Here is a 24,254-nt window from a genome sequence, read left to right as displayed (position 1 = left end):
TCACCCAGGTTAGCACTCCTCTGGCGTGGGTCGTGAAGCCCGCCGCCACGATGTTCCCCTCTAGGCTTTTACTGTGTAGCATTCTGCTGGTGAGTGGCAGGTGCGTCTCCTGGAGGAGAGCTATATCCACCTGCAGTCGTTGTAGATAGCTAATCACTTTCCTTAGTTTACGGAAATCATTCAGTCCTCTTACATTCCACGTGAGAGCCCGAACTGTAACACAAGAATCACGGTCCCCCTGTTTATGTGTATTCAGCATATTTACAGATGTAATAGTGTGTTAAAGCACAGTGTCCATATGAACCTAGCATGACCAGTGTGTGAAAGCATTGCACAAACTCCCCCCTTCCCCGTAGATAACTCAAAACAGCAATCATGACCCCCCCACCCACAGCAGACCCCCCCAACTGGGCCTTGCAGAATACTCTACCACCCCTCCCTCCCCCCTCCCTTGTCCCGAACATGGCAGTTTCCTTAGAGACAAAGTAGGTGAAGTGCACGCAGGGGCCGAGGTTAACTGGCCGCCAACCAGGTGTGCGAACGCGCACTACTCTGGGGACCCCCTCGCCACCACCGGCATCAGTTCATAGTAAACACCAGAGAGGTTACTCCTTAGCACAATCAGATTGACAAGACCTGAGTGATCGAATAGTTAATCTGCCTGCACCGCTGCGCCCATTTCTCCCAGGCTCTGCATAGGTACACCCTCCCTATTCTTCTAGGACCCCCCTGCAGCATAATACTGAGCCCGCCGGTGGGAAGCACCCTGCAGGCATCGAGTCGGGCCCCAGCGCCGAAAATTAAGGATTGTTAACCCTTCTCTAGACCCGATCCGGCTTCAGTAAACCCACCTCTATACAAGAGTCTCGCAGTTGAACACCACAGTCCTTGCCGTTATCCGCAGCCTCGTCATCTTACCATCTTGTGCAGCCATCAGGAATTCAACAGTTACTCTTGTTCCTCCAATTGGTTATCACCTTCCGCAGCTTCCGCTCGAAGATTCGCCTCCCTGCGTTGGTCCTTCGACCAGTTGTTTAAAGCTTGCTGCAGGGCTCTAGGGTCAGTGAACAGATGTGAATGTCCTTGCCGATTAACACGTAGTTTCGCCGGGTACAGCATGGCATAGTCCAGGCCTAGGTCTCTCAATTGTCTCTTGAGCGGGGCAAAGTGCTTGCGGGCCTCCTGCAATTTGGCGGTGAAGTCCAGATAGAGCTAGATCTCCGAGCCCTCATATTGCAGTGATTTCCTTTCCCTAGCTTGTCTCAGGGCCGCATCTCTGTCTCTGTAGTTAAGTAGTTTTGCTATTATAGGTCGCGGAGGGGCCCCCGGGCGCGGGCCCAGCAAACGATGAGCACGCTCCACTACGAACATTGGGGAAACAGTTTCATCCCCGATAAGGGTAGTTAGTAGTTTTTCGATAAAGAGCTCCATATTTCCTGTCTGTGTTGACTCTGGAAGTCCCGTTATTTGGAGGTTGCAGCGACGGGAACAGGCTTCCAAATCTTCTGTTTTATCCTGCAAGGTCTGCATCAGCTTGTCCAATTTTTTATGGTCCGTGTCCAGCTCCGTCTGTGCCTCCTCCGCCTCCGTCAGCCTCCTCTCTGTCATGTCAAGGCGTTCCACGTGTTTATCTATGCGCTCCGCCATTCTGTCCATTCTGTAGGTAATGGCGTCCAATTTAGATCCCAGCGACGTCATACTGGTTTGGAGGCCTTTCTCCATTGCCAGGAGCATGTTCTTGATGTCTGCACCCCCAACCATCTCATCATCCTCCTGCTCGGCAGACTTATCTGTACCAGTGGCACCCTGAGATTTCGAGCGTCTTTGTTCAAAGGTAAGCTTGCTCTGCGTTTTATCGACTTTGCCCACCTTGCGACGTGTAGTGCTGTGTTCTGAGGGTCACTGCTCGGCAGTCGGAACAAGCTCCTACCAATTACCGGGGTTCAGATCTGCCAGAAGAACTAGGTGCACAGTGTCCGCAATCCCCCAAGCTGTTCCCACCCTTGCTCAGGCTTATCTCGAACCTTTTGGTCAGTCGCGGTCGTACCTTGCCAGCCCTGCAGAGTGGTATATTTCACACAAGAGCACCAGTTCTCCACCGGTCCGGTCTCCCACCAGCCCTTGGGGGCGCCAGTCCAAGGGGGTTAGCTGGAGCTATTCAAATTCCCCCTGTCGCTCCGATCTCGTGGGTCACTGATCACAAGGTGGCCGTGAAATTAGCGAAGGGGGGACGCAGGCAGCCCCCCCGCAGGCCCACTCGCTCTCTCCACCGGTGGTCACTCTCACTCCTGGGGCCCTTCCGTGGGGTAGACGGGGGGTCACCTCCAACGGCGCACAGCAGGTCTCGGCGATTCTGCTTGCCCCAGAGCTCCCACAACACTGTCATAGTCTGCCTCGCGCACAGGCCAGCGCCGCTGTCTAGCACATGCTACTTCTGGGTGGGAGGCCGCCTAGGAACCGTGGGCGCACCGGCCAGGCCGCCCCCGCGAGCAGGGGTTTAGCAGGGTCTGGAAGTCTTCCATCCACTGGCGCTCGGCGTGCAGGCAGTGGTGGCCCAGCTCTTATTTACAGTCCAGAAAGTGCTCCCCTGCAGCAACCAAGGGACCCCCGGCCGCCCAAGCTGATAAATCGGGGTCCCCCGCTCCCCCAATGCTGCCAATGTCTTGTGTCTGCTCGCGCTATTCAGAGCTGCCGGTCGCGCCTCTGAGACCTTGTGGCCAGGAGGTCTCTTTAGTCGGTGCTCCAGGGGGGGACACCCGCGTCACGCACTTCTCTTCCTTCGTTGTGGTGGCCTACCACCTGGGGAGTCTTCCACCGCTGGTACCCCAAGGCTTCCGCGGGCAGCATCCCGAGTCGTCAGCCGGGTCCTGCCGCACGTACAGCGACGCTGCCTGGGCTGCGCACCTATTGGAGGCCGCGGCTCTAGGGCCCAGCCAGCCGCCGCCGCGCCGCCTCTGGGATCTCCCGATGTGTGCCCCCAATTCGCCGTTGCGAGGGGTTGCTTAGTTCCACGTGGTCTCCCCTCCGTCAGGAGCTGTGAGGACACTGTATCTCCCCTCTCCAGTGTAGGATTATTTCAGGATTGAGTTGATGCGGGCAGGAGCTACGGGACTACGCGGCCGTCTTCGCCGCTGGCAAGCTCCGCCCCCCTTGAGAGGTAACTCTCATCCCTCCTTCACCAGACACAATGGACCCCTAACAGGATGTCCAAACAAAAGTTCCAAAGGGCTGTAACAAACCCCCTTTTGATTAACCTCCCTGTAGGCAAATAAAAGGCAGGGCAAAAGGATGTCCCATCTGTGCCTAAGCTTTTCTGGGAGACCTTTAACCATACCCTTCAAGCTTTTGTTAAATCATTCAACTAAACCATTCCATTGTGGGTGATAGGTTGTGGTGAATTTGTAATTCACTCCACACTCCATCCACATTGCAGTCAAGTAACTAAACATGAAGTTAGTATCTCTGTCTGATAATACCTCCTTAGGAAAACCCACCCTTGAGAATACTGGCAAGAGGGCCCTTGCCACCACAGGAGCTGTGGTGGTCCTAAGTGGAATAGCTTCTGGGTACCTAGTGTCATGGTCTACCACCACTAGAATAAATCTGTGCCCAGAGGCTGTCTGAGGATCCATGGGACCAACCATGTCAATCTCCACTCTTTCAAAAGGAAACACCCACCACAGGTAGTGGTATCAGGGGTGCCTTTGTTGCACCACCTGCCTTACCACTGCCTTGACAGGTGACACAGGAGCGACAAAACTCCTTGGTGTCTTCAGAGATGTGGGGCCTATGAAAGTGAGGGACAATCCTGTCCCAAGTCTTGTTTTGGCCCAGGTGACCTGATAAGGGTATATCATGGCCTAGTGTTAATAGGAAGCCCCTAAACTTTAGAGGTATAACTAAACTCCTGGCTGTACCAGGCTTGGGATCTCTACTCTGAGTATAGGAGTCCATCATCCCACTAGATCCTATGGGTACCACAAGCATTTCCAGCAGCCTCAGCAGCAGCTTGCTGTCTGAGGGGTTCAAGAGAGGGACAGCTTAGCTGCTCCTGGCTCAGATCTGCCATGGAAGGGCCCGCTGTCCCAAAGAACTCAACCTGACCAGGCTCAAGCTCATCTGGGACAGTTCCTTCTTCGGGACTAAGATCATCTCCCTCAAGAGACTGATCTATATTCTGAGTCAGGGGGGAAGGCACTGCCTTAACCCTACTGCTTCTCTTCTTGAAAGGCACCTGGTCCATTCTTCCAGAATCTAGGGCCTGTTCAGTTTTTGACCTTTTGGCCTGTGACCAAGTCACAGCAAACACATGTGCAGGATTCCTATCATTTCTGCATGGGTCCTGAGCTCAACTTCAGCCCAAGCTGAAGCCTCTAAATCATTGCCATGCAAGCATTCAACAGGGAGGTCTACACTTACTACAACCTTCTTGAAGCCAGTTACCCCTCCCCAGGAGAAATTAACAACTGCCAGGGCATGGTAAATCCTGACATTGCTAGCATTGGTCACTTGGTACATTTCACCAAGTGTGATCTGCTCAGGAGCCACAAGGTCTTGTATCAACATAGTGACACTTGCCCCGGTGTCCCTGAATGCCAAAGCCTCTTTTCCATTAATGAAAGGCTGTTTTCTGTATTTTTTTATATTTCTTTTTATTAAAACAAGGCATCAACAAAATACAGCAGTGCATACGATAGAAGAGGGTCGCTCACAAATGCAATATATAGTGCAAAAATATTGGCGATAGGGGGAAAGGGAGCACGGGGTGCAAATGACAGGTAGATTCATAGGCAAGGATCATGGGGAAAGAGGAGCGTCAAGTTCAACAATTGCAGGTGGTGTACAAATATTTCCCCTATATTGGTTCCACGGCCCCCAAATACTTTCCACTTTCGAGGGCAACCCCTAGCTAGGTAGACAGTTTTTTCACGGAACATACACCAATCCATACTTTCTTTCTATCCGTCCATCGTAGGTGGCCTAGCAGACCCCCACAGCTGTGCAATATGACGCTTTGCAATCATGACCCCAAGAGTGACCCATCGAATTTGTGCAGCGTTTAGGTCTGTGGGCTCCCAAATATTTAATAAACATCTCCTAGCTTCTGGTAAGAGCTGCACACCCGTCACTTCATGCATAACAGTATGTACCCTATGCCAGTACTCCACCATATATCGACATTCCCACAGTATATGGAAAAGCGTTCCCACCTGTCCACATCCACGCTTACACAAGCCATCTTCCGAGAACCCCATTATAATCAGACGAGGACCGGTGACATAGACCCTATGCAAAATTTTTAATTGGACGAGTCTCTATCTCGCCGGGATCGCGACTTCCTTAGGGGAAGAAACTACGGAATACCAGTCTTCATCGTCTATTTCAACACCCTCCTGCGTCCATTTGTTCCTTAATTCCGCTAATAGACCAGCTCTGTGATTTATCATTTTTTTATAAATGAGTGAGATGGTCCTTTTTGGTAGATGCCCATCTAGTATTCGGTCTTCCTACGGGGATGATTTTGGTATAATCTCCCCCTCGGGGGATATCGACTTCAGTGCATGTCGCACCTGCGCATGGCGAAAATATTCCGTCCCATTCAAATCATATTCAGTCTGTAGTTCCACAAATGACTTCATTCTTCCCTTCGCCCAAACATCGCCCACAGTAGAAATCCGTATCAAGTCCCATCTATCAAAACGCTTCGTGTTCCACAACCGGCCCAGCCTATCCGAACCAAATAAAGGGGTAGCCAGAGTCAAACGGTTTTTCCATCCCAATGAACAGGTAACATCGTGCCATATACGTACTGCCACTCTAGTCGGGCCCGTTAAACCTGACTTCAGACAAACTTTCAAGCAACCACCACTCTTTGCATATACTAGAGCGAAAAATTTGGGAGAAATCTTGCAACATAAACCCACGAAACCAACAACATACTCTGGCACGAAACCTTGTTTCAACTGCGGAAATTGTAACAGCATAATAAAAGGGAACACTATCCATCACCCGATGAAAGGCAACGCGATAAAACTAAGAGTGAACGCCACTTGCGATACCAGCAACTTAATCTATGGAATCAAATGTCCGTGTGGCAAAATATATGTCGGGAAAACAGAGCGACGCATCAAAGTGCGTCTTACGGAACACAAATCAAACATTAGATTGAAAAACTTGAAGTCAGCATTATCTTTACATTATGTGGAAGAGAAACATAATGTGTCACAAATTAAATTCATCATCCTGGAAACCATACAAAGACAGGAAGGCATGGATAACAACAAAAATCTCTTAAAAAGAGAGAACTTTTGGATCCAGAAGCTATCGACCCAGAAACCATGGGGTCTTAACGAAAGAATTGAACTGTCTTGTTACCTCTAAATATTTGTTCCATGTACCATAACTAGTGTTAACTGTGCACTGATACCACCCTTAACGACACTATTGTATTACACCTCTACTCTATCTTCCCATTTTCAGCCTTCTCGTTTCACTTTTCCCATAGCTCCACCACTAGATATAGAACTTTACCCCACAGATACCCGGTTCGAGCCCAGACCCCGGAGCATTTATACTAACGCATAATTTTTTCCCAACCCCTTAACCACAGCGTTCATACCCGCAGAGCAAACTATATTGTCCCAAATTCCACGTTTACTCCATATAGCTGCACATTCACACAGCGACTTAATCATGTATACTAAAGTTTATAATCACTGCCTCCCCGGAGGTTGCCACGGATGAGCGTAGTCCCTCCTCAATGTCTGTCACGGGTCACGTGACCGGAAACTTTTTTGAAATATTCCCAAACGCGGGCAGAATCCTTGCACCGGCGTTTTCCTGAAGAGCATCGCATGAAACGCTACCCCATCACAACAAAATGCAGGTTAGCCATCAGCGCTATTCAAACTTGAAGTTGCAACGATACACTTGCAAGTCCCGCAGCGCGTTCTGACAGCGTTTTTCTATTAATTTTCCCTAGAACTGACACAACATTGAAGACAGGCATGTAAGTGAAATGCAACTTTATTGTTCACTTTTTGTTCGCGGCGAACCGTTTCTCTAGTAAGCACTGCACCATGAGTATTGCTTCACATGAGCCACTGTATGACAAGCGAGTAATTGTATTGGGCAAAACAGGAGTATAGGATTATATTTCTGTCAAATGTATTGTTTTTCCATAAGCACATTACCATGATTACCGTTTTGCATAAGCCATTGTATGACAAACGATGAATTGTATTGGACAAAACAGGAGCATAGGATTATATTTCTGTTACAAGTAGTAGTACCCCGTTTTTGTACTGTGGTATGTATTTATTTTGTTCTAGGTTAGTAACCACACTAACAGCAGACTATCTTATTGTTTCATAGTGTCTATTCCCTGACGAAGGGCATGTGTTGAAATGCCCGAAATGTATTGGACTCTTTGTAAAGAGATTGCCTGAGTGGAAAAACAAATGTATCAAACGTAAAAAGGAGAAAAAACATATGATATCTAAACTTGGAACTCTTAAGTGAAAATATATGAAGTACAATATATAAAGACACTTTAAAGAAACTTGTTGTTTGGAAGTCTTATTGGTATAAGACAAACATGGGTGTGCCAGCTCAGGGATGAGGCCAGAGACCCTCTGGTCTCACTGTTTCACTTGTATCTCGGGACGCCGTTGGGCACTCGTCGCCACCTGGCTGAGCACCTTCAAACCAATTGAACTGATACCACACCAAGAAAAAGCTTTCTATGAAACCAGCTGTGCATCTATCCAAATTCTATTTACATGGTCCTTACAGATGTGTCAGAATGGATACACCCCTCAGAAGGAGATCTAGACCTTCTAGGCACACCTCCAAATCTCCCTGGTGGAACAAAGAGAGGGCCTTCATGGCCTTCTTCCTGATTTCCAGGATGAGTTGCATCTTCCAGGTTAAGGTCATTGTCATCTTCCTGGTCGGCTTCAGAGGTTATTTTCACCCCTGGGCCTTTCCTCTTCTGCTGCCTCACCCACTCTGCCTTCTCCTCAGTCCCTGAGGCCCTTCTGAGATCATCCAACAGCAGCACCTCTATGAGGCGCTGGGTGTTTGCACTTGTGCCTGTCTTCAATCTCCTAGTAGTACATAATGCTCTCAATTCCAAGAATGGGAGCTTGTTATACTTGGATGCCAACAGTCTGCTGACATCTGGCAGGGACCCACTGGTTCCTGGCCTTGAAAACATTACTAGTGTGGTGTGGTGTATGCACCTACCTACTCTAGTGTGGGCTACTAAAATCTCTTGAGTTGTTGAAAGGGTGTGCTAAGGCTTTGACACACAACTCTAAGTTCAGTAGAACTTACTGTAGTTTAAGACTGTACTGTATATGTACCTCAGGTCCTTTAGTGCTTTTCAGTTAGTCACTCACTTGAGATTATCTGGTAAAACAATGGCAAGCTTGAATCCCAACCGCTGCATACCTATGTGAGAAGTTGGCCTGGCATATGCTGTCCACTAGTGATAGTGGGCACCTTGCACCAGTCAAAACAACCCCTTAGAGGTGATAGGTTAAAGACAACCTTATTTGAAAGCTATCCTAGTGGTAGCTACGGAGAGCAGCCTTCAGGGTAAGTCTTGAAGGAATGTAACGGTACAAAAGGGGGTGGTGATGGACGGAGCATCTGAACCAATCAAACACTCACACCCAGTCAACAGATCTGGGTTTAATCCATCACCGTTCTTTAGCCCACTCTGCCATCCCAGTTCAGACATGTCCATATGCAAATCAGTCTGACCCTGTGCCTCATGGGAACAGTCCAGCCCGAACTGCCAAGCCATGCCTTCCCTGGACCGGAAACAAGCTTCCGAGGACCGGTTTCTGGCATTTCAGCCGTCTCCAGCCCGGCTTGCTTGAATCCAGTGGCAAAGTGAGCAAGGGACTCACGTCTGAGCATACCCTGCCAACTTATGGCGAACAAAGCGGTACAAAAGGGGGTGGTGATGGACGGAGCATCTGAACCAATCAAACACTCACACCCAGTCAACAGATCTGGGTTTAATCCATCACCGTTCTTTAGCCCACTCTGCCACCCCAGTTCAGACATGGCCATATGCAAATCAGTCTGACCCTGTGCCTCATGGGAACAGTCCAGCCTGAACTGCCAAGCCATGCCTTCCCTGGACCGGAAACAAGCTTCCGAGGACCGGTTTCTGGCATTTCAACTGTCTTCAGCCCGGCTTGCTTGAATCCAGTGGCAAAGTGAGCAAGGGACTCACGTCTGAGCATACCTTGCCAACTTATGGCGAACAAAGCGGTACAAAAGGGGGTGGTGATGGACGGAGCATCTGAACCAATCAAACACTCACACCCAGTCAACAGATCTGGGTTTAATCCATCACCGTTCTTTAGCCCACTCTGCCACCCCAGTTCAGACATGGCCATATGCAAATCAGTCTGACCCTGTGCCTCATGGGAACAGTCCAGCCCGAACTGCCAAGCCATGCCTTCCCTGGACCGGAAACAAGCTTCCGAGGATCGGTTTCTGGCATTTCAGCCATCTTCAGCCCGGCTTGCTTGAATCCAGTGGCAAATTGAGCAAGGGACTCACGTCTGAGCATACCCTGCCAACTTATGGCGAACAAAGCGGTACAAAAGGTGGTGGTGATGGACGGAGCATCTGAACCAATCAAACACTCACACCCAGTCAACAGATCTGGGTTTAATCAATCACCGTTCTTTAGCCCACTCTGCCACCCCAGTTCAGACATGGCCATATGCAAATCAGTCTGGCCCTGTGCCTCATGGGAACAGTCCAGGCCGAACTGCCAAGCCATGCCTTCCCTGGACCGGAAACAAGCTTCCGAGGACCGGTTTCTGGCATTTCAGCCGTCTTCAGCCCGGCTTACTTGAATCCAGTGGCAAAGTGAGCAAGGGATGATCCAAGCTGATGAGGGCTGAAAGCCCGAAACCGGTCCTTGGATGCTTGTTTCCAGTCCAGGGAGGACCTGGCTTGGTAGTTCGCGCTGGACTATTCCCATGGGGCACAGGGTCAAGGCTGATTTGCATATGGCTGGGTTCAAACTGGAAAGGCATGGTGAGCATAAAAACGATGGATTTAGGCCCAGATCTCTGTACTGGGGTGAATGTATGACATTGTTCTGCATTCTGTCCATCACCTGTTGTTTTTACTTTTGTCACCCCGAGTGCGACGGGTATGCTCAGACGTGAGTCCCGTGCTCTCCATGCCACTGGAATCAAGCTATCCAGGCTGATGAGGGCTGAAAGCCCGAAACCGGTCCTTGGATGCTTGTTTCCAGTCCAGGGAGGACCTGGCTTGGCAGTTCGGGCTGGACTGTTCCCATGGGGCACAGGGTCAAGGCTGATTTGCCTATAGCTGGGTTCAAACTGGAAAGGCATGGTGAGCAAAAAAACGATGGATTTAGGCCCAGCTCTCTGTACTGGGGTGAATGTATGACATTTTTCTGCATTCTGTCCATCACCTGTTTTTTTTGCTTTTGTCACCCCGAGTGGGACGGGTATGCTCAGACGTGAGTCCCGTGCTCTCCATGCCACTGGAATCAAGCTATCCAGGCTGATGAGGGCTGAAAGCCCGAAACCGGTCCTTGGATGCTTGTTTCCAGTCCAGGGAGGACCTGGCTTGGCAGTTCTGGCTGGACTGTTCCCATGGGGCACAGGCTCAAGGCTGATTTGCATATAGCTGTGTTCAAACTGAAAAGGCATGGTGAGCAAAAAAACGATGGATTTAGGCCCAGATCTCTGTACTGGGGTGAATGTATGACATTGTTCTGCATTCTGTCCATCACCTGTTGTTTTTGCTTTTGAAGGAATGTAAAGAAGCTTGTTTTACCAGTCTATAATCTCTTGAATGACCAAATGAAATTAGAACCACACCAGGTATATATGTAAAATATATATATGTATTTATTCTAAACACACCCTACTAGTCTCTTTATGAGGCTAGAGGTCAAAACACATATGTTACACTTAATATCACACAGTGAATTAGTACAATATACTTTGAGCCCTAGGGGCGTACCAAACCAGTGGTATAAGAACCACGACTTGACTAGACATGAGGCCTAGAGCCTGTAAAATCGCTGGGGCCACAAGGAACCACCCAAGGGAGTGACTCAGGTTACCCACGGGGGACGAGTGCAATGTGAGGACACAGTCGCGAGACGCCGTTAGTTTCTATGGAGAAAGTCGCGGTTGGAAATTTTAAGATTAAGGACACTTAGGAGAGGATTTTGAGCAAACCCCATTAGCCTTCAGGGGTTCGAGGATGAAGAAGAACCTGAAAGCAGAGGGGACAGAGCCTTGGTCACTTGCCAGTGACCAGGGGCACGCTAGACGAATGCCCACTGATGTCGGGTGGTTTCAGGTTAAAGAATTGAAGCTTGACTCTGCAGCCACGAGGACCAGGAGGTGTCAATGATGACCAGGAGCTGGATTCGAGCAGTCCCACAAAGGATGTTGAGTGGTGCGGATTGGACCCAAAAAGCCTTAGCAACAGCAACCCACGCAGAAAGAGAAGAAATGCTTTGGTGCAGACCAGCAAGGGTCAAGGGACTCACCTGGTGGGGGAGAGTCAAGACACATCTGGAGCAACCAGGGAAACCCAATGGCCTTCCCAAGGACCCACCAGTCAACGGACCAGGGATCGCAATGGTACCTCAAGCGAAAACACAAAGGACCGGCTCACGGAACACTCGTGGAGTGTAGGCCAGCAATCTTCGGTTGAAAAGGTGCTCGGGTATAGGCTACAAGTAACCCAATGCACAGCCTCAAGGGACGAGGAGAAGCTGATGCACTTGCAAATGTGCACGGTGACCATGGGTTCTGGTTCCACGCTACTCATGAGGGCTGCAGGGTCTCAGCTTTTCTGGGGACTCAGGTCAGCCTCAGAGAAGTCCGGAAATCTACCTCCTGGGCTGCAATTACTTTAGAGTCTGGTGGCAGCTTTAGAGATGCAGACCGGTCAGATGCATCTTTGGTGCCTGCCAAGGAGGGGAGTAACTCCTTTACTCCAAGGGAGAGTCTTCAGTCATCTAGTCGTGTAGATCGTCGAAGTTCCAGGATATCTGTAGCAGAGTTTTGTCCAGGTGTAATCTAAAGTCCTGCAGTCAGGGGTTCCTTTCTTATACTCAAGGAAGGGGTTGGACTTACTCTGGGGACCCACCTATGGGAGGGTTTGGAAAGAGGGGTGGCTACACCCTTTTTCTTTGTCCAGTTTCATGCCAGAGCAGGGCCTGTAACCGGTTTGAACTGGGCTATGCACAGGGACACCAAATGTGCCCCCAGTGCGGACTTCAAAGCACTCTCAGAGTGCACCCACCCAGCTCCAATACACTAAAGCGTGTCTGGGAGGTGGTGTCACCTCCCTGTGACAGGAAACCTATTGTCCAGGCCTCCCCTGCTGGAGTTTCATCCAGTTGCAATAGGCCAGACTCATGTCTGTGGCTGCAGCATCCATTTTGTGATGCCAGGGCTCTTTTAAACTGTTACCGGGTATACCGGTGTGTACATGTCTCTCCCTCTAGAAGGGTAGTATCATCTTCCCGCCGCCAGGACTGCGGGGGGGGTATGGTTCCAAAGTGTTTGACACCAAGCACGACCTGTTTCTCTGCAGCCATTCCAAAGTTAGCATTTACCGCGAGGTTTTAATGCACTTAAGAGTATATATTTTGGCTGCATCACAGACCAGCCCCAGAGAATAGGTTCCGAAGGCTGCAGAGGGGCCCTGCTTATGCATGGGCACCCTCTCACACAAAACCTAGCACCCTGCCTTCAGGATTGATAAGGCCTGCCATAGGGGTGACCGATAGGTGTATGTGTGTAGTGATTTAAGGTAGATATAGGTAACCTATATCTATGTAAGGGGGGAATGCACCACCTTACCCAGGCTGCAGTAGCAGTCCTGTGGTGTCATTTTGGAAGGCTTCCCAGGGGTGGCATTATACTTGCTTCAGCCCCTGGTAGGCCTCTGGGGTACCTATGCCCTTGATACCTAAGGTACCATATACTAGGGACTCACAAGGGTACCCCAGTAACCAAACTGGAGTATACCCAAAGTACTTGGAATCAATTTAGAGAGGAAGCAGCTGGGCTGGGGTCCTGGATAGCAGGGCCCCAGCCAGAGTAAAGTTGAAAAACAGTGAAACATCAGCAAAAAGTGGGGGTAACCATAAGAGCAGATCCTACTCTCCTACAGTTGGACTCTCCTTGATGACGTCACACAACGAGCGCAGGAGCACCAGCCTGATGAAACCCCGCCCATGCTCTTCCTAGCTTCAGCTGCAGGGTAGTCTCATTTTGTGCATTTCGCTTTTGATGTGGATCAAATCTTTGCCGCTACTTCCAGGTTGTGCAGATCTTGCATGAACCTTCGGGCATCACCTTTATGGATAACCTTTGCAGGTTGGGACCTGGGGGAAAACATTAAGCAATGAAGATTGAAGACTGCAGGGATATTAAATACAATACGAGCATGGCTCGCTCCATATCCCTGCACCCCCTGCGTTCTGCCAGGAAGTGCTGGTGTAATTAATGGACACCTAGCCATGAAGTACTTTAATCCAGCACATGCCCCAGCATCAGGAAAAAAATTTACCCTCTGTCATAAGTTGCATGGATCAATCCAGCAATATGCAAATCTTTTCCTACACTAATTGACTTCATGAGGATTAACAGAACAGCTATCGGTTCCTTAGTTGTGTTCACGTTTGTCACGGGTGCAAGATCAGTAGGGCTTTTTACCAGGTTTAAAATTAAAAAAACACCTTTTGCTTGGTTAAAAAACAGAAAAACACCTACGCTAATAGTGCCTTCCTCTATGGATTTGATTTTAGAATATTTGTTACATTACCACTGATGCACTTTTCATTTCCAGTGAGGCACGCAAAAACAGTGGCTAGCATGTATTAAAACATTTTGCCACCACTATTGCATTTTTTCTTGACAAACCAAACAAGCTTGGTATGAAGCGCAATGGGAAAAAAAGCAATTATTTGTATGCACAGAACGCATTTCTTCATGTGTGGTAGCCTAGGCCACACTTTCAATAGTGCCGGAAATAACGTATCTTCATATTAAAGGCATTTCTTATCTCCTCAATCCGGTGTAACATGTATCTGCATATATAGACGTGGGTATGTAAAGTTAAGGGATGTGGCATAACAGGCAGAGCTGACGACTTTTGCGCCGGGGAACCAAGTTTGAGACTCGGCGTTGTTTCAACATCCTGTGATTCTGGGCAAATCACTTAATCTGACCTTGTGTAATGTAACTAACTGGTGCTCCTGTAAAGCGCTCCAATACCTTAGGTCAGTGTTAGAAGTGGGCGGGATCGGAAGGGCACGGCGTGCCCCTACTTTTGAAAATTATGTTAGTCCGTTCCCCTACTTCTTTGCTTTAAAAAAGCGTACCGGGACTGCAGGATTAGCCCTGCTTTAAAAGTACAACTTTATTTTTCAGCCTGTGTGGTGTACCGTGCACATCGAAGAAGGCCTTTGCAGTGCGCCTGACCTCCTCCCCTTCCCCTCTGTGTCTTGGGGCCTGCAAAGTGACACTGAATGGGCCATCAGTCTTAGCATTGGCGCAAAAACGGCTGCCTCTGATGGCCCTGCTTGCTGCTGTGAGCCCGTGATTCACACCTCATTGAGTGAGGACGATGCCTGCCTGCCCCCACTGTGACCATCAGAATACTTTGGTGGTGCCGCCCTTGACGCCACCTGGAGAGAAGAAAAGAGCTTCACTGAGGACTTTGTGGATTGCTGTAAATCTGCTTTCCAGCCAGCCAGAACTGAACAAGCATTGAAAATGCAATAGATTTCGCCTTTGATTAAGTTAAAGCCATTTGCTTTGCTAATGGTATTGTATAGCAAAGCAAATGGCTTTAACTTAATGAAAGGCAAGACCTATTGCATTTCTATTATTAATGCTTGTTTGGTATTGTTTTTTACTGTGCTGTTCAGTGCTGACTACTTGTCTGCTGCATGCAAATAAATACAGCTAGTAATCTAGTAATTTACTTGCCACTAGTTTTTCATGTTAAATAGATAGTCTGTTTCTAGATTGATGATATTAAGGTACAAGCCCAGATGGCACACTGTTTCCAGTTTTCTGTATCAGATTTCTTCATCAGTACCTCTATTTGGTAACGTTTGGAGGTCTGACTGACCTTTGACTATTTGAGTTTGTTCACTTTTGGCCCTACAGCACATGCTCATTGGCTTAGCTTGCAAATTGAATAAGTTCTCCTCTTTCCCTGCCAGTATAGAAACCAAGCTCTTGGCTATGCACAGTGAGTGACCCATCTATGTGCCATATCACAGTAGCATTCTTTGAGACATATTAGCTTCACAAAAACTTTAATTGATCGCAAAAGATACTGAGCCTTGCAGTTTCTCTCAGAGTGTAAAAGCATAGGCATGCACTGGCCATACACTTATCAGGGGAATCGGATAATACCTGTACTTGAGGTTTGTGTTTTTACAGAGTGGGAGGTTAGAAGAAACCGAGGCCTCTGTACATAGAATTATCTGTTTCACAAACATCAGAGACCGCACTGTACCAAGCCGTGCTGTAGCAAAGAGCAGGAGAGGTCTTACTTAACCCACCCCATGTTTTGGCAAAATTTACAATCATCATAAAATCTTTACTTTGTCAATCAAAACGACCGAACAATTACAACCTACATTAAAAACGTGTATATATATATATATATATTCCATATATAGTTAGTTGTACTAACTATATATCACGCACCCGCAATCCACTGCTGATGATGTCACATATTACATCATTCATGACATGGTCAGTGACATCACTGATGACATCACTGATGACATCTCAAATGACATCACTGATGACATCACTGATGACATCTCAAATGACATCACTGATGACATCACTGATGACAAAATCCAGTGACTGTATTTTTCTGTAAAGTTAAAATATGTCTTACATATTTATGAATGAGTCGATGTATAAGTGTCTGGACGAAGGATTTAGTAGGTGCATGACTGAATGTATGAGTGAGTGATTAAATGTGTCTCACTGAGTGCATGGGTTAGTGACTAAACTGTCTTAATTTGTGCATCATTATGTCTGTTGTTCTGTAAACTGCTGCATGTGTTGATCAGTAGCTATATGAGTAACTATATGGGTTATTGATTGGTTGCCCAAGCATTTGTATGGGAGACTGAGTGTGTGTGTGGGTGGCTGGGAAGTGTATGACTCTGTGCATAGATGTATGGGTTCAAAAGTGCATGTTGGAAACAGCTGTATGGGCGGTTGACTGTGTGCATGACTGTATTGTTGAGTGAATAGATATCTCAGTGCTACATGTCAAATTAAGTACATATGTAAAATACAATACATGTGAGAGTTGACATATATAAATAACTGTGCATAAGAGCCAGTGAATGTGTGAGTGGCTGTATGGATCATTGTGAACTTGTATCCAGGATTGTATAAGTGAGTAAATATGTCTTAGTATATGTTTGAATAAGTAAGGTGTGTTTAACTGTATAGTTAAGGAAATGGAGGTGTGATTGATTGTTTGCATGACTGTCTAGGTGTGTGTGTAACTTCATGGATGAGTGACAATCTGTGAGTCTGTGTTTACACTGAGTGTATCTAAGGTTATATTAGAGTCTGAAGAGGTTCATCGTATTATCACATAAATGATTTTATCAGTGATGTCATCAGTAATGTCATTTGAGATGTCATCAGTGATGTCATCAGTGATGTCATTTGAGATGTCATCAGTGATGTCATCAGTGATGTCATTTGAGATGTCATCAGTGATGTCATCAGTGATGTCACTGACCATGTCATGAATGATGTAATATGTGACATCATCAGCAGTGGATTGCGGGTGCGTGATATATAGTTAGTACAACTAACTATATATGGAATTTCAATGGTTTTGTGTGAGTAAAATAAGGTTTTTTAAATGCTAATCCCTAACTATATATGGTCTATAACCTATGGTTTTTTCAGTGAATTTTCAAGGTTTTGTAAATGCTAATTCCTAACTATATATGGTCTATAACCTATGGTTTTTTCAGTGAATTTCATTGGTTTTTTAATAGCTAATATCAAAACCTTTACAATGTATTATTCTTTAAATAGAAAAATATTTTTTACATGTTTTTAATACAATTTTTTTTTTATTTTTTTTTGTTTCGCTCCCGGTACGCGTACCGGTTAGCTTCCCGTTAGCTCAATCCGGAGGCGCGACCCGGTACGCGAACCGGTAAACGTTCCTTTTGCGCACCTCTCGCGTTACAAAACAACATCGTGACGCTTCGCGTCAGCATGACGTTTCGCGTTCTCGCGTAATACGTCATATTACGTGCTACGTTCGCGTACCCGGAAGCGTAGCGGTACGCGAACCGGAAGCGATCCGCGGCGCGGCGCCGACCGCGTAACGTAAACACAGCAGGTCATGTGACTCGGTAATAACACTTTTCATTGGTTCATTTCACTTTTGGTTTCCTAATGATGTAATACTAGGTCATGTGATCTAAAATGAACACTTTTCATTGGTTTAGAACTTTTGTTTTTCCCAAATGATGAAAACCCCTCCTTCTTTCCTCACTCTGACTTTCATCTTGGTGAGAGAAAGACCCTTTATTTAGACTTTGAGATGGCTTCATTAGTAGCTTCAGCTGGTGCTAACCCACCACCTCCACCAAATCCAAGAAAGAGAGGACCACCTGCAGAAGTAATTTTGCAAGAACAGGAAGAACAGGAAGAGGAGGAAGAGGAGGAAGAGCCTGAGTTTTTGCCAGAGGAGCCCAGGAGGTACAATCGAAAGGAGAATTACATCTGGCAATTCTATAGAATTCCAGAGGGGCAAAAAAAAGTGAATGCACGCTACGTGTTTTGCCGTATATGCGGTGATAGATTGTCAAGGGGAACTGATAAAAAATACAGTTACGGCAATCACACTATGCATCGGCATATGAGTAGGTGGCACCCAAATAATTATAGTGCTGCCCAGCTACGTGACGAACAACAAAATCCCCTCCCAATGGCAAGAAGATCGGTTGTCCCAGAGGTGTCGGGACCAGAGGCGAGGGAGATGATCGCAAACATCCAAATGTTGTTTGGGCACGTAAAGCAAGTGTGCGTGGAATGTGGCGCTTTCATCTGCTACAGAGAAAGTAGCATCAGTTTGATTTTACGAGCTATTCAAAATCATGTTAATGTTTGTCCGAGACGCCCCAAAAAATAAATTCTTTTTTTTTTGTTGCTCCTGTTGAGCCCTTTACAATGGATCGTTTTTGTTTCCCCCCTCCCCAAAAAAACCAAAAATTTTTTAAAAACGTTCAGAAAATACAAAAAAAGTAAAAAAATGTTCAAAAAATACTAAAAAAAATATAAAACAACAAAAACATTAAAAAAAAAGTTCTTTTCAGAACTAACTCCCCATTATAAAAAAATTGGTAGAATATTTGAAACTCTGCCAACCTCTATTTCTCTTAGTTCGCTCCCGGAGCGCTACCCGGTACGCGTACCGGAAGCTAACCCAAAAAAATATTTTTTAAAAAAAAGAACAGTAAGTATAAGGTAAGCAAACAGACAGTTATGTGAAAAGAAAGACAGCGTTAGGGAGTAAACAAGAGATACTGTTACCTACAATCCACTGCTGATGATGTCACATATTACATCATTCATGACATGGTCAGTAACATCAACAGCAGTGGATTGTAGGTAACAGTATCCTTAGTTTACTCCCTATAGCTGTCTTTCTTTTAACATAACTGTCTGTTTCCTTCCCTTATAGTTACTGTTCTTTTTAAAAAAAAAAATTTATGATCAGTCATAAACAGTGACATTAATAGAAACAGAGAGAGTGAACAAGAGTGAAGAACTATGGTCCTCCTCAGCCACCCTCAGAAAACCAAGGGGGTCAAGATACATCTACCGTGCCCCCTTCTACCCATTCTGAACATTATTTGCCCTCCATCTTGTATCTTGATTCGACCGAAACACAAAATGGTGGACTCCCATAACGCTGCTGGTTTGCGAACCAGGCAACTTCCCGGGAAGCGGTCCAAAAAAAAAGGTGGGAAAGTAATTCACAGACACTAAGAGTAATAGAGATGGAGTGAGTGAACAAGACTGAGGAACTATGAGAACAGAGGGACTGAGAAAAAGAGTGGAAGGAGTTGAGTAAGTAGGTAATAGAGAAAGGAATGAGGAAAGTAACAAAGGCAGGAAACTGAGGATTAAAGAAGTGAAGCAGTGGATCTAATAGTAGGTGAATGTGATAGAAATGTAACGAAAAGAGTACAACTATTTACCTTGTAATTGCCGTTAAATTAATCACATTTTATTTTTATACTTTCAATCTGTGAAAGAGAGAACCAACATTTGAAAAATATTAAAACATGTATTTAAAAATTACAAAAGACAAGGGAAAATATTGAAGGACAAATAGTTTTTCAACAACTTTGACACTGACAGAAGCTTCTGCTTCTCCAGGTCCTCTACACAATCCTAAAGATATACATTTTAAACTAACAGTATCTTGATGCAGATGAAGTGAGGCCTATCTTAAAACATGGTGCATCTTTTGCATTGCTCTTGTTTCAGAAAAGTGTCGCTTCAGGATGCCAATAACATGTCTCCTATCCAGAGATTTGTTTGAGGTGAGGCCTACTCAGAGTTCAAGATGAGATTTACACTTGTTGAAGTGTACAGAGGAGATAATATCTGTGAAAGTCTACCAATGAAGTGAGTCATGTCCACTGCACTCTTCAACAAAGTAGAAACCTCCTATGTTTCCCTGGACAGACCTAAACTTGATCTGCACAATGTGATTCATAATGATAGGAAACACAGGTGATGTAATTGAAATATGTGCAATTTATTTTGCTCATTTCACAATCACATCACTTGTGTTTCCTTTGCTTAGGTATCTCATTGTGCAGATGTAGTCCAGCATATGAAAGAATACGTAGAAGTGCAGCACTGCATGCAATAAATTTAACACTTACAGAAAACTCACCTTCTCCATGCCTCCTACACAGTTCTACATATACATCATAAATGCAAACAGTACAGAATTAATTATACATGTTAAATGGTTTATTTTTGCTGTTCTCAGAATGTATCAAAATTCACTAAAAACAGTGACTTGAAGGTATTCATCATGTAACAGCGGGGAAAAAAAACACAATCAAAATGATTGTGTTTAAAAAACCCATACAACATCAGAAATTAAAATTCAGAACTCCTTAAAGTTAACTTACTTTCCATGACGTCCAAGGATGTCCTATGAACAGCTTACACTCTTTTGTGCTGTTATTACTTTCAGCCCGCCACTTTCTGAAAGAAAACCTCCATCGTTTTTAAAAACACGTTACATGCAATAAATGACTTCTTGCTCTCTACCACTATTTTCCACAAGGCCAAATCTAGTCAGAGATATTTATAACTCTTGGATTTCTTGTAAGCCAATCCCATCATTTGGCATTTCCGCAACTTTCACAATTAAAATGTTGAAGATCATTTTCACAATCCTGGAATAGTAATATCTTCCTCTTCTTGCTCAGTCATGTTCTACATTTCCTATGACACTGATACTGCTTAATATGAAGCAGACTTACACTACCTCTATGAGTACTACAATTATTTAATTCTCTACATCACTTTTAATCACAAAGCAATGTAAAACAGTAGACAGCATTGCAGACTTACATTCCCTCTACTCCATGTTTTGATTGGCTGCTTCAATTAGCTTATGAAAAGAAACAGTTTTTCTGAACTCATTAAAAGTGCACATATATCTCCATGATGTCCAGTCCTATGATTAGAAGTTATGTCTCTGAACTACACTTATCCTCAAGGCCAAATTGTGTAGGAGCCATTAGAACTTCTTGAAATTCCACAGAGCACATCCCGAGATTATTTCCCTAAAATTTTGGTTTTAAAAACACCAGGTAAGAGTTTTTAAGGTCATACGGCAATTTTTTTTTGAAAATTAAAACAGAATCATTGCAGAATGACCAGCCATTTCTAGACTTTAAATAAGCTGTGTAATGTCCTGATGTTATTGAAGGGCCGTCATGATATATAATTGCTGTAGTTACAAAAGTCCTTCCTGATATTGACAACTGCGAAGCTACAAAATTTTGTATTAAAGTTGTCAATTTTGTTCCATCAGGCCTACATCGTTGGAACATTAAAATGACGTACTGGCCATATGTTCGTATAAATAATGTGGACATCATTTCAGATTTACATTGGCTACACTCCATGTTGTGATTAGCAGCTTTTACTAGCTTATTAAAGGAGACTGATTTACTGTCTGGCAAAGTTAAATATATAAATCTTTCTGAGTCTACACTAGTAGTACTTGATACCATACAGTTCTCGCAGTCATGCTGCCATTGATAAGAAAGCCCAAACAGCTGATCTACATCTACACCTTCACCATGTAATACATCAAGCATATACATTAAAAACTCCTGACAATCTTGCTGAATATTTTGAGAGAATTGTGTTTGGCCTGAACATCTATCTAACAGATTTCTAATTTCAGACACACTTTCTATGTTTCTTCTATCAGTGGTACATTTCTCTAACACAGAATTTAACAAACTGCAAAATCTTTGATCAGAATTGACCACAATCTCTTCTTTTACATTTTTTAGAGAAAACAAAACATTAATTACTACATTAGCATAGCAGTTGACACCAGAACTGTTTTCAAACTGAAAACCAACAACATCTTCAACAGAATCCTCTTTGTTTCTGCTTGTAATTTTAGGTTCATTCACTTTTTGTCTTTTTGCTACAACCTCCCCAGTATTGTTCTCATTTCTTCGTTTCCGGCCTACCAGACGTTTCTCAAACAAAGGAAACTGAGGCAAATGTGGCGCATACTCTCTTCTTAATCTATTGTATTCCTTAACACAATCTAGATCTGCACAAATGTTTCTGACATCACACTCAATCAAGTACAATCCCGATAAAGTTCTAACTCGTGACAATGCCACATATGCCATACCCTCCTTGAACACAGAACTGCCAATATTCACCAATGCACTGTCTACACTTAAACCTTGCGATTTATGGATTGTCACCGCATATGCCAAGCAAACAGGGAACTGTTTACGGCGAACATATAAGTCTTTTACAAGCAAAAATCTAGCAGAACAACGAGCAATTAGCTGTACTTCCTCAATGCCATCAAATTTAATTTTTAAAAATTCAATTCCATCTCTATTTCTGTATTTCACAAAATCAACAACATTACCCATTGATCCATTTACCAGACCTCTTTCAACATGTAAATTCCTTCTTAAAATTATACGGCAGTTCAAGCACACATTCAGAGTCTTTTCAAAACCTGCAGTTTTAGATATACTCTTCTCTAATGAATCCAATTTAGTTTTCAGATTCTCAGACAAAATAATTGTTGATCCCATATGCTCTACTCTATCAATAGCTTCCAGTTTCACAATCTCTTGCTTTTCTAAATGCAACATTTTGTTGTTAAATTTGGCACATTCTGCAAGAGTTGGCATCAAACATATTCCAGATTTCTTTTCAGTAATTTTCTGAAAAATATTCTCAGGCACAACATCTTGTTCTGGATATAAATTTGACAGTAATCGTGCATTTAAAACTTCTTTCCCATGCTCAGTCACTTTTCCAATTCTAACATCTTGTAGAATAGTCTTGTAAACTTCATCCTTCGCCTGACGCATATTTTCATGCAGTTCAGCATAATTGAAGTTTAACCATATATTGACGTTGCCAATGCTGCCTAGGCACTTCCTGGTATCTTCATGCGTGAGCATTTTGAACACAGGTTGCCCTTTCACTGGTGTCAGCTGCAGAAGATCTCCGAAAACAATGATGTGTTTGCCACCAAATAACACATCATACTCTGTTTTGAGAACTTCTTGCATCCTCAAATGCACAAAGGCAAGCATGACATTGGAAACCATGCTTACTTCGTCAATGATAAGAAGTTTCATTTTCCTCAAGATTCTTGAAACTTCAAAACAAGCATCTCCAGATAGCTTGTGATATTCTAATTTGTTGTCATGCTCCACTGGCAGCATCAGTAAACGATGTAAAGTAATCCCTTTAATATTATGTGCTGCCAGTCCAGTTGCAGCAGTGACAACACAAGACAGCGATGACTCTGTCCTTTCCTGCAAATAGCATGAAATTGCTTTAATGAGGAAACTTTTTCCAGTTCCCGCTTCTCCACTCACGTACAGTCGGACAGGCTTCAACGACGTACATGAGCACTCTTTCTTATCATGACTTAATCCATGATCAATTTGCATGGTAACTTCGTCATATATTTTCCTCTGCTCAACGTTGAGTTGCCTTTCCAACTCTTCTAAGTTAACCGCATCCTCTTGAGCATGTGCCATGGCTCTTTCCACTTCATTCATAGCAGTGGCAGCTTCATTTTCAATAAGAGGTCCTCCTAGTGGACCCTGACTCAATGAAGCAGAACTCTGACTGTCCTGAGAACTGTCTCTGGCAATCTCGGCTGCAATCGTTGCTTCCTGCTCAATTTCCGCATTCAACATTTCTACATATTTGGGAAAAGCAGGACATTCTATGGTCTCCTTGGCGGCATTGAAAGAGTCTTCGTAACAGAGGAAATCTCCAAGCAGTTCCTCTTCTGCACGCCAAGGCTTGAAAAGTTGCAAAAGTGCTAAATAGAAAAACTCCTTTTTTTCAGGAGATTCGCCACTCAATTTTCGATGGTTTATCAAGTGGCATTTTCTTTGCTTGACCAGACATCCCTCACTTCCTATTACAGCATACACTCCTTTCTCAGTATCTTCTTTGATGTTCCTCTTGAATATGTAATTTTGCAGAACCTCATACAGACAAACATTCTCTAGGTGACTGCTTCGATTTGGATAATATGTATCCAACATGTTTGTCTTCAAAATGTCGGTACTGTTTGGCTCCTTTTCCGCCAAATACTCAATTTCCCGCACAGGTTTGAGAACTCGATTACGCGTTGCAGCAAGACCAAGACTCGCCCAAACGATACTCCTGGACTTGGCATAGAGACTTGCTGAAGACAACCGGTCAGAACATTCGTACGCTCCGATTTCTCGATGCGACAACATCTTCAGACTGAAACTGTACAACTTCTTGCTGAGGCTCTTTTCATGGGAAATGTCCTCCCACATATCCTTCAATTCTGTCTTCTCTTTTTTGGTGATGTAAGACGTCACATACCGAGCCACAGCCATACAG

The sequence above is a fragment of the Lissotriton helveticus genome, chromosome 3_1 (genome assembly GCF_964261635.1).
Source record: "Lissotriton helveticus chromosome 3_1, aLisHel1.1, whole genome shotgun sequence".
NCBI lineage: Eukaryota > Metazoa > Chordata > Amphibia > Caudata > Salamandridae > Lissotriton > Lissotriton helveticus.
Note: the sequence above shows the minus strand (reverse complement) of the source record.